We start from the raw sequence: 11,542 nt of genomic DNA, 5'->3' as shown, positions 1-11,542 counted from the left end.
TTACTGTAAACAACGGTTGGTTCTCAGGAGTACCAACATAAGGTTTTCTTAGAAAATTTGGTTCTGACAAGATTTTATTGTTTTTACTGTAAATAAAGGTTGGTTATGAAGAGATACCAACATAAAATTTACTTAAAAAATTTAATTCTGACAAGGTATTGTTGTTTTACTGAAAATAACGGTTGGATCTGAGGAAGTGCTGTCTATCATTTGTTGTTTAGTTCTATATGTATTTTCTATCATTTGTTGTTTCAAATGTATTGGCCTTTTGTTGGGCAATGTATGACAAATATATGTTGAAAAACCTCGCCCGTACTTTTTAGTGGCGATCGATGTCTTTCAAAATTACTGCACTTTTCTTGTATCCCTGGTGCTTTCGACTGGAGAACCGTCGTACATAAGCATCGCACAAGTTGGCACTCCGAGGCGGGTGGGGAGCAAGAAGGTGAACTGTGGTTTATTTTTATCAATAGGACCGCTTAAGCCGACGGTAGGGGCCGTCTTGACCTTGTTGTTGGGTATGAATGATTCGTTCATTGTTGAAGACCCTACATCAACTGTCAAGATGAAGAACGGGAATAAAAGCCCTGTTCATTGATATTTTTTTTTATTTTTTCTATGTACTGTGTGCGATTTTGTCCCATGTACATTTACTCCATATCCTTTTATTTTCTATTATCAACGTCATGGTCGTGAATGAATGCACTAGTGCAAATTACATCATTCATATACTCATAGTGTAACGTTTATGTTTGACGACAATTGGGTCGGGATTGTAAACTAGTTTTCAAGTTGTTTGTTCTTTCAATAAAGTTTGAGTTCTGCAGACATCTTTTTGTTGTAGCCTAGCTTTTGTTTATATCTGCGATTTAAGGTGCCAATTAGGACCAAAGAAGTGCTCTATTCATTCATCACAATATCGTATATTTTGATAACTTTTAACGTATATTCTTTTTTACGATAAAACAAGTCATATGATGATATAGTAAAAGAAAATAACTCTGTCAAAAAGTTCTTGGAAATTTATAAATCCAGCACGACATACCAGCTTCTCCGTGATCAATGGATATAGAATATGGAGAAAATTGTGAAAACATCTTTTTTTTTTGAGTCAACATTTCACTTATGACTGCAACAATCGCAGTCGAGATACGCGGAAGCCTTAGAGAATTTTGAAAAATATTCAATTCTGCAATGAACCTAAGATATTTATTGTATGATTTTACACCTATACTAAATTTGAGCTTAACGGAAATGCAACTTTTTATGTTAACTTCTAAAATCCATTGAAATATTTACTTTGCAGTATGATACTTCCGTGCTCAATCAAAGAAATAAAATAGATAAAATAATTAATTGTGATCTTCACAAACTTTGAATAACAGAAGCTTAATTAGAATGACACTTTTATTAGTCATTAATCCCCCATTTTCAGCTCGTAACGCACTGAGATGGGGCATAAGATAGCAGTAATAAAAATATATATCAATGCAATACTAAAACTACCAATTAAGCAAATTTAAATCGCCATAGATCCTTATCATTGTCATACTAAAATCTCATAAAAGTACTGAAACCGAAAAATAAACACCCCTTTTTCTTTTTTTGTTTTTTCTTCAATTTTTTAAATATATATTCTTTAATATTTGACTTATTTCTGATATTTAATGTGTTCTTACTCTTATCCATACGATTTTACAATAACAGTGGTTTATATAAGGTGCCCAACTGTTCTTATTGAAACAATAGAGCGGCATCATGTTATTCTTTTTTCTGCGTTAATGTTTGTTCTTTGTTTCCGTCTGGCCCGTATACACGGATGTCATTCAGTTTAAAAGAAAAATGATCGTAAAAGAATACCTAACGGTGGTCAAATACTGCGATTGGATCGTGAAAGTTCTGGTATAGGACCGTGAAGGAAATCTTATCGAGAAGACATATCCAAGGTCAATTACTAATCCAATTTAATGAATTATACGGACAAATTTGCAAAAAATAAAACTGTCTGTCAAAAAGGTTCAACATAATGATCAGTATGTGAGAAAAATCAAGCCTTAAAAGTACATCGTTTTAACATAACAGTTTTACAAAAGGCAGATTGCTCCTCGACATTTCAATGACATTAAATATGTAAACAAACAAGTTGTCTTTCATAATTCAAATGACTAAACAACTTTTCTTTGTAAAATATCATTCCAGTTTAATGATTCAAATGGTTTTTAATAGATATATAAGAAGATGCTGTATGAGTGCCAATGAGACAACTCTCCATCCAAGTCAAAATTTATAAAAGTAAACCATTATAGGTCACAGTAGTTTAAAGCTACTTTGTGTTAGCATAATAAGAAATTTAGCAAAAAATGAGATATTTACAAAATATTGATTTTTTGGATCGTGAAAGATGGCGTACTGCTTTTTGAAGATCGTGAAAAGGATCATGAAAGATCTAATTCTACGAAAACATTCAAATCATTATTTAATTATAGGATAACTTATATTTTTAATTGGTATAGCAAATATTGGATTTGCATGACTCATTCCGGTTCTCTTTTGTTGGTGAATAGGGCTATAATCATTCAATGCTTTTTGATCTGATAATCTTATAATACCACACCGACTTTAGGTGCCTTATAGCAATATCAGTATATTTGTCCGTTCTCTATAAGTTTTGATTTCATATACAAATTTATGATTGAGAATAGAACTTAATCGGCTGAATTACAGTTCAAGCGTGGCACCATGCACCATCGAGGTACGTGGATTGGTAATTTCCCCACCAAGTTGGGTACAATGCGTACACATGCATATAGTTCAAGGGCCGATACATTAAGCATTATAGATACATATATTCTTTTACTTTTGCTCCTGAAGGTTCTTTCATCTTGTAAATCTACTTATCTTCACACGTTTTTAGTTATTTTAATAACTTTTAAGGAAAAGTGTTGAAATAAAAAAAAAAACAAAAAATAGTTACACGCTTCAGGGACTTTCTATACTAACATAGAAAGTCCCTGCACGCTTCAACTAGTTGCAAGTTAATCAATTGGTAAGAGAAATATTTTTCTCTTATTATTAAGTCTGGTCCGTTGCGGGACGTTTGCGCTTTAATTTTTAGGGCGATTGCGCTTTTTAAAAAAAGGACATCTGCGCTTTTTCATTAGGACATTTGTGCTTTATCAACATAACATAAAAAAACAAAAAACAAAAAACACAAAATATTCATATATTTATATACAACTAAAAGCATCAACCTTTCACCATCATACTTGTGTCAGATGAAAACGACTACGCTCCGGGAGGATGGATGGGAGTAAATTCCTTTAAATAAACATGAATCTTTCTAAAAGTGAACATGTACAGCGGGTGATTTAAAAATACAATTTCGGTCTTCATAAAATTGAATTAAGCTTAGATAAACTATGTTGAAATTGAGAATGAAAATGGGGAATGTGCCAAAGAGACAACAAACCGCAAAAAACAGCCGAAGGTCACCCATGGGTCTTCAACACAGCAAGAAAATCTCGCACCCGGCGGGCTTTAGCTGACCCCTAAACAAAATGTGTACTAGTTCAATGAAAATGAACGTCACAACAAACTCCAAAACATATAAATGAACTAAAATTAAAAAAAAAACATACAAGACTAACAAAGACCAGAGGCTCCTGACTTGGGACAGACGCACAAATGCGGCAAGGTTAAACATGTTTTGTGAGATCTCAACCCTCCTCTATACCCCTAGTACAAGAGGAATATAGTTTCAAATTCTAAATCCACTACTAAAATAATTAGAAAGCTAATTGAAAAATTTCGCTCAAAATTCAAATGTTCCATCTATAAAAGTTTCGTTTTCTCTATCGTTTACCAAGAAATTATATTTTTTTTATATAATACTAGACCATAGTTTACCCGCGACATCGCGGATCCGTGACTGAAATAAAGAACCTACGCCTTATTTTTAGCCTGGATTTTTAGAATTCGTATTGTCATTTGGTAAAGTCACGCTGATTATAAGGTGCACAGTTGTTCCTTGTATAATGACGAAGTTCAGGTGTGATTATTACCCGTTTTTATAGCAAATCTTGAATCATTGACACCGTTTGGTTATGCGCCTGACAAAGGCGGAACGTACAGATAAGGTAACAGGGATCAGGTAATTTTGTGACATATACTATTGGATTCGACCCGGAACTTGTTAATTATTATGTGGAAAACAAAAGGGCCTGGAATGGTGTAATTTTTAATCTACACCATTGTCCTATATTTTTTATATATAAAGTAAATTCTGCGGGCATTACGTCGACTGAGCATGCGCGAAAGCGTATAAGACACGAATCAATAACGGTCTCCGAATTTGGATTTGTTCTCAAAAATTGGCGTTTTCTGTGGAAAAAAGATTGTTTCACTTGAAGACAAATTTAGGAAGTAAAAACACTATATTTATAGGTCATATCACAAATACTACCGACTTTGTATGGTTTAGAGGAGTTGCGCCTCAATGAAATCGGTCTCTTCCATTAGTAGTATAGATGTCTGGTTTACCCGAATAATTTTTTCTGATTTTGTCGTTTGTTCGGAAGAACTTTCAAAGAATTCGTGAACATCTTTCTATGACTTTGGTAAATTTCCTAAAGATTACAGGTAAACTATTATAGGTAAAAAAAAGCGCAAACGTCTTGTGTCCGTCTAGTCACGCCCTGTCTTTCACGATCAAGATAATGCGTTGCCCTGTCTTTCACGATCAATTTTGATGAAAAATCAACAAAATTCACTGTTTTCAAAAACAAAATGAACGGTTTCAAGGGGAAAAAACTTTTTATTTTACTGTACTATCTGACACACCAAAGATCCATTTTCAAATATATCATTATATATTGGAATGTGACCATTAGGCCACACCAATTTGATTTTTAGTTCTTCGGACAATAGCTCCAAAAAATTTGGGGTGAGCGAGCGAATTTTTTTTTATTGTATTTATTTCTTGAAAATGAGTTTTGTTGAGGCGGGTGCTCTACAAGTGGAGCGAGCGGTATAATTTTTTTTTAATTGTGCGATTTAGAATTTTATGTACATATTACGACTAAGTTACTTCAAAGAAAAGGAGGAGAAACATGCTCATATGCATATAATATGATGTATTTGTGCCTGTAGTACAGTCTGTACCATATCTTACTTTCTGGTTCGCTTTGGTTTAGTATAATTTTGATTATTTTCGTCAAATAACCTTTGACTGTGTGAATTTTCATTTAAATTCATACATGTGTATATATCAAGGAAGCATAGAAGATGCAGTTTAATAAGAGGAATTATGTTAGTTAGGTAAATGAAATGTGTTGAATACAATTAAAATATGTGTATGTATTCCAAAAAATGCCCTTGAAAAATATTAAACAGCTTTTGATATAGTTGTTTTCATCATAATGATAATGATTGTTTATTGGCTGCTTGACATCCAGTTGGAACTTTTTATCCATAATAGGATCAACATAATGAGTGAGCTGAATATTTCAACAACATCCTGAGTAAGATAGTTATATTGCTATGCATGTAGATCTCAATGTATTAAAACATTCCCTTAAAATACCTTTAACCACATTCACATGCATTATTCTGACTGAGCAAAATACTTTTTCCTTTTGCCCCTGAAACCTGCAATGTATTTCAAACTGAAAGTAGTTGCACCAATAACTCATCCCTAATTATTATTAGCATTGCAATCACAATACCACCACTTTGGTCTCGAACGTTGGAACTCTTAAAATTTCCCTTACAAAAGAGTTCTAATTGCATGTCAATAGACTAACAAGGGGATATGGGGTTTTCATCTGTCATTATACGACCGCAAAAATTAAAATTTTTTTGGACGTATATTGGTATCACGTCGTCGTCGTCGTCGTCGTCAGCGTCGTCCGAAGACAGATGGTTTCCGGATAATAACTGTAGTATGAGTAAATAGAAATCTATGAAATTTTAACACAAGGTTTATAACCACTAAAGGAAGGTTGGGATAAATTTTGGGGGTTATGGTCCCAACTGTTTAGGAATTAGGGGCCAAAAAAAGGGCCCAAATAAGCATTTTTGTAGTTTCCAGACAATAACTTGTGTTAAATTGTATGAATCTCTCTGAAATTATACCACAAGTTTCCATACTACAAAGGGATGGTAAGGATTGACTTTGGGGGGGGGGGGTTATGGATCAAACCATTTAGGAATTAGGGGCAAAAAAAGGGGAAAACAAGGGTTTTCCTGCTTAAAGGACAATTGAGACAATTTAAAAGCAGTGTAAGGGAGGTAATCCAAATCAAAATCCAAATCAATTTGAATAACAATGTTTGATTACCTCCCTTACACTGCTTGTAAATTATGTATTAAGAAATGATGATTGTCTGAGATACTGACCATAACTTGAGGGAAAGAATTATTTTATTTGAATAAGGGAAAGGGGGGAGGTGAAAAAAATTGGAGGGGGACAATTTTTCTCATTTCAGATTTCAGAAATTAAAAGAAAATTTTTGGGGGGTTAATATTCAACAGCATAGTGTATTGCACAAACGCAAAAAAACGGGGTAATTTTTTTTTTGGGGGGGGGGGGGGTCAATTCGCATATTGTATTGCACAAGAGCAAAAAATATAAATTCAAATCATATAACCAATTTGAAGTTCTTTGACTACAGTTATTCTGTGTCAGAAACCTATTATGTGTCAAAAATTTAATTACAATCCAAATTCAGACCTGTATCAAGCGTGAATATTGTGTCCATTTTGGCCCCAACTTTTCAGGGTTGGACATCTGCGGTCGTATCCAGCTGCGCTCAGCGAAGCATTTTTTTTTTTTTAAATTCATGTGAATTTAATATTTATTTCATCCAAGACAGATAGCTCTATCTATGTCTGTTGTAGTCCGAGATTACTCTGACGTCCAACGGCTGTTTTGCCAGACAAGCTGGGGCCGTGGGACAACAGCGCCCCATCATGTCTGGCAAAACAACCGTTGGACGTCAGTGTAATCTCGGAATATGACATTCTATGTCTGTTGAAACAATGTCAATGATCGGGGATGACAATGGTTCTAACAAGTACTGATGTGATCGTGGTCATCTAACGAAATTGTTTTTATTTTTGTCTCCTAGAACAGGTCTTCATAGGTAAAACGAAATGCATTTCAAATAACTGTGTGTTTAATAACTACTTCAACTTGTCCTCGGCAATGATTTGACACAACTTCATGTTGGCATCCCGATTTTGACCTTTTATTTACAAATCGATTTATCACACGTGCGTTTGAATCAATCGGAGCAATATGTGCACAAGAAAAACGTCCTAGAGAAAAACAAATCAAGGATAAACTAATTTTGGAGCGGCATGCGGCCCAAAAAATGGCGGAAGCCATTTATTTTTATTGAAAAGTCAATTTCTCAAAAACAGGAACGAGAAAATCCAAAGAACTATTAACCAAATTGGTGTGGCCTTATATTACGGAGCCCTGTTGGTCTCACACAGATTATAAAGTGTCTTTTAAAGTCCTGCGCTGAAGATGTGTAAAGTCTAGCGCTGGAGATGTAAAGTCTAGCGCTAGAGATGTAAAGTCTAGCGCTGGAGATGTAAAGTCCAGCGCTGAAGATGTAAAGTCTAGCGCTGGAGATGTAAAGTCCAGCGCTGGAGATCTAAAGTCTAGCGCTGGAGATGTAAAGTCAAGCGCTGAAGATGTAAAGTCTAGCGCTGGAGATGTAAAGTCCAGCGCTGAAGATGTAAAGTCCAGCGCTGGAGATGTAAAGTCAAGCGCTGAAGATGTAAAGTCTAGCGCTGGAGATGTAAAATCAATCGAATTATACGAATTCCAAACAAAAAGAAATTAGAAAATTCAGCAAAGAGTCAGAAACTCACTAAAATAAGTAAGAAAATACCAAAACGAGAATAAAAAAATTTATAGACGGAAGAAGAAATTAAGCACACTATTACCAGCAAACAACCATTAGATAGCTAATAGTGGGGGCATAAAGAACCCTCAGATAGCTGATAGTGAGCATAAAGAACCCTCAGATAGCTGATAGTGGGCATAAAGAACCCTCAGATAGCTGATAGTGGGCATAAAGAACCCTCAGATAGCTGATAGTGGGCATAAAGAACCCTTAGATAGCTGATAGTGGACATAAAGAACCCTTAGATAACTGATAGTGGGCATAAAGAACCCTTAGATAGTTGATAGTGGGCATTACGCAGCAAAGAACAAAACACCCTCAGATAGCTGATAGTGGGCATAACGAACCCTCAGATAGCTGATAGTGGGCATAAAGAACCCTCAGATAACTGATAGTGGGAATAACGAACCCCTAGATAGCTGATAGTGGGCATAGCGAACCCCTAGATAGCAAATATTGGGCATAAGGAACCCTTAGCTAGCTGAAAATGGGCATAAAGAACCCTTAGATAGCTGATGGTGGACATAAAAATCCCATAGATAGCTGATAGTGGGCATAACGAACCCTTAGATAGTTGATAGTGGGCATTACGCAGCAAAGAACAAAACACCCTCAGATAGCTGATAGTGGGCATAACGAACCCTCAGATAGCTGATAGTGGGCATAAAGAACCCTCAGATAACTGATAGTGGGAATAACGAACCCCTAGATAGCTGATAGTGGGCATAGCGAACCCCTAGATAGCAAATATTGGGCATAAGGAACCCTTAGCTAGCTGAAAATGGGCATAAAGAACCCTTAGATAGCTGATAGTGGACATAAAAATCCCATAGATAGCTGATAGGGGGCATAACGAACCCTTAGATAGCTGATAATGTGCATAACGAACCCTTAGAAAGCTGATAGTGGGCATAACGAACCCTTAGATAGCTGATAGTGGGCATAACGAACCCTTAGGTAGCTGATAGTGGACATAAAGAATCCTTAGATAGCTGGTAGTGGGCAAAGCGAACCCTCAGATAGCTGATAGTGGGCATAACGAACCTTTAGAAAGCTGCATTCTGGTACAGGATTGTGTGAATGTTCGCCAACGTCGCCAACGTCGCCAACGTCGCCAACATTTACAAAATCAAAACTGTTCGCCAACGTCGCCAACGTCGCCAACATTTACGAAATCATTACTGTTCGCCAACGTCGCCAACGTCGCCAACCTTTATGAAATCAATACTGTTCGCCAACGTCGCCAACGTCGCCAACCTTTATTCTATTCTATTCACTATCAGCTATCTAATGGTTCGTTATGCCCACTATCAGCTATCTATGGGTTTTTTATGTCCACTATCAGCTATCTAAGGGTTCTTTAGGCCCATTTTCAGCTAGCTAAGGGTTCCTTATGCCCACTATCAGCTATCTAGGGGTTCGTTATGCCCACTATCAGCTATCTAAGGGTTCGTTATGCCCACTATCAGCTATCTTAGGGTTCGTTATTCCAACTATCAGCTATATAAGGGTTCTTTATGCCCACTATCAGCTATCTAAGGTTTCTTTATGCCCACTATCAGCCATCTGAGGGTTCGCTTTGCCCACAAACAGCTATCTGAGGGTCCGTTATGCCCACTATTAGCTATCTAGGGGTTTGCTATGCCCACTATAAGCTATCTGAGGGTTCGTTATGCCCACTATTAGCTATCTAGGGGTTCGTTATTCCCACTATCAGCTATCTGAGGGTTCTTTATGCCCACTATCAGCTATCTGAGGGTTCTTTATGCCCACTATCAGCTATCTGAGGGTTCTTTATGCTCACTATCAGCTATCTAAGGGTTCTTTATGCCCCCACTATCAGCTATCTTATGGTTGTTTGCTGGTCATAGTGTGCTTAATTTCTTCTTCCGTCTATAATTTTTTTTATTCTCGTTTTAGTATTTTCTTACTTATTTTAGTGAGTTTCTGACTCTTTGCTGAATTTTCTAATTTCTTTTTGTTTGGAATTCGTATAATTCGATTGATTTTACATCTCCAGCGCTAGACTTTACATCTCCAGCGCTTGACTTTACATCTCCAGCGCTGGACTTTACATTTCCAGCGCTTGACTTTACATCTCCAGCGCTAGACTTTACATCTTCAGCGCTTGACTTTACATCTTCAGCGCTTGACTTTACATCTCCAGCGCTTGATTTTACATCTTCAGAGCGAGACTTTACATCTCCAGCGCTTGATTTTACATCTCCAGCACTGGACTTTACATTTCCAGCGCTTGACTTTACATCTCCAGCGCTAGACTTTACATCTTCAGCGCTTGACTTTACATCTTCAGCGCTTGACTTTACATCTCCAGCGCTTGATTTTACATCTTCAGCGCTAGACTTTACATCTCCAGCGCTTGATTTTACATCTCCAGCGCTTGACTTTACATCTCCAGCGCTAGACTTTTCATATCTCCAGCGCTAGATTTTACACATCTCCAGCGCTAGACTTAACATCCCCAGCGCTAGACTTTACATCTTCAGCGCTTGACTTTACATCTCCAGCGCTAGACTTTAAAATCTCCAGCGCTGGACTTTACATCTCCAGCGCTAGACTTTACATCTTCAGCGCTGGACTTTACATCTCCAGCGCTAGACTTTACATCTCTAGCGCTAGACTTTACATCTCCAGCGCTAGACTTTACACATCTTCAGCGCAGGACTTTAAAAGACACTTTATAATATGTGTGAGACCAACAGGGCTCCGTATTATATAGGTACAAAACGTGTTTTGATCTTAATGAATCACATAGACTTGTGTTGCGCCTTTTCAGTGTTTTCTCATAAAATACTGCATATCTTCTTTATCTTATTGCACAGTATATGGGGGGGGGACCTTTTTCGGGACGTCTGGATCGGGTGTTTTTTAGCTCGTTATTTCGGGGTTGATCCTTTCGGGATCCAGGAATTCTTTGTTCGAATTTCGGGATGTCGGGATTTAAATTTCTTTAAATTCGGGACCTCGGGATTTCATGTTTTTAAGCCCGGGATTTCGGGATCAGGACCCCTCCGAACCCCCCTCAGTATTATTAAGAATCATTTTGACAGACACAATTTTTTTTCGGATTTGTTCCGCGTTTTGAAAGTACAGCAGATTTTTCATAGATTTTGAAGTAGAATTACAAATAATTTGATTCACGATCCGATCGCAATGCTTTCGACCACCGTTAGGTATTTTTCACGATCATTTTTCTCAAAATAATATATATATATTTATTCAAGATAAAAAGGCATGAATTTGACAGATACAAAATATTACAAAGACACAGATATAGCACTAGACATAGTTTATAGACACTAAAATGATATACATGTTTACTAAAAATTTTAAATTAAGAAATAAAAAATAAAATTATGAAAATTTTCATGATATTTTGATAATATGATAATAGACTAGATTAGAAATGAGTGAAATTTAACTTGACTAGATTTTACACTGTAGCCTAATATCTTAGGATGACCCACAAAAGTTAGTAAAACTTATTTCCAGTGGGGTCCTTTTATAACGAGACTTCCAGTTTACACCAAGGGTTGATACATAGAAAATACAAGCACAAATCATTTAGAATTTATCACAGATAAATGGTCAAAGCCCCAGTATAA

Source organism: Mytilus californianus, unplaced genomic scaffold, assembly GCF_021869535.1.
Source record: "Mytilus californianus isolate M0D057914Y unplaced genomic scaffold, xbMytCali1.0.p SCAF_6, whole genome shotgun sequence".
NCBI lineage: Eukaryota > Metazoa > Mollusca > Bivalvia > Mytilida > Mytilidae > Mytilus > Mytilus californianus.
The sequence above is the reverse complement of the archived record's forward strand: the minus strand, read 5'-3'. Positions refer to the sequence as shown.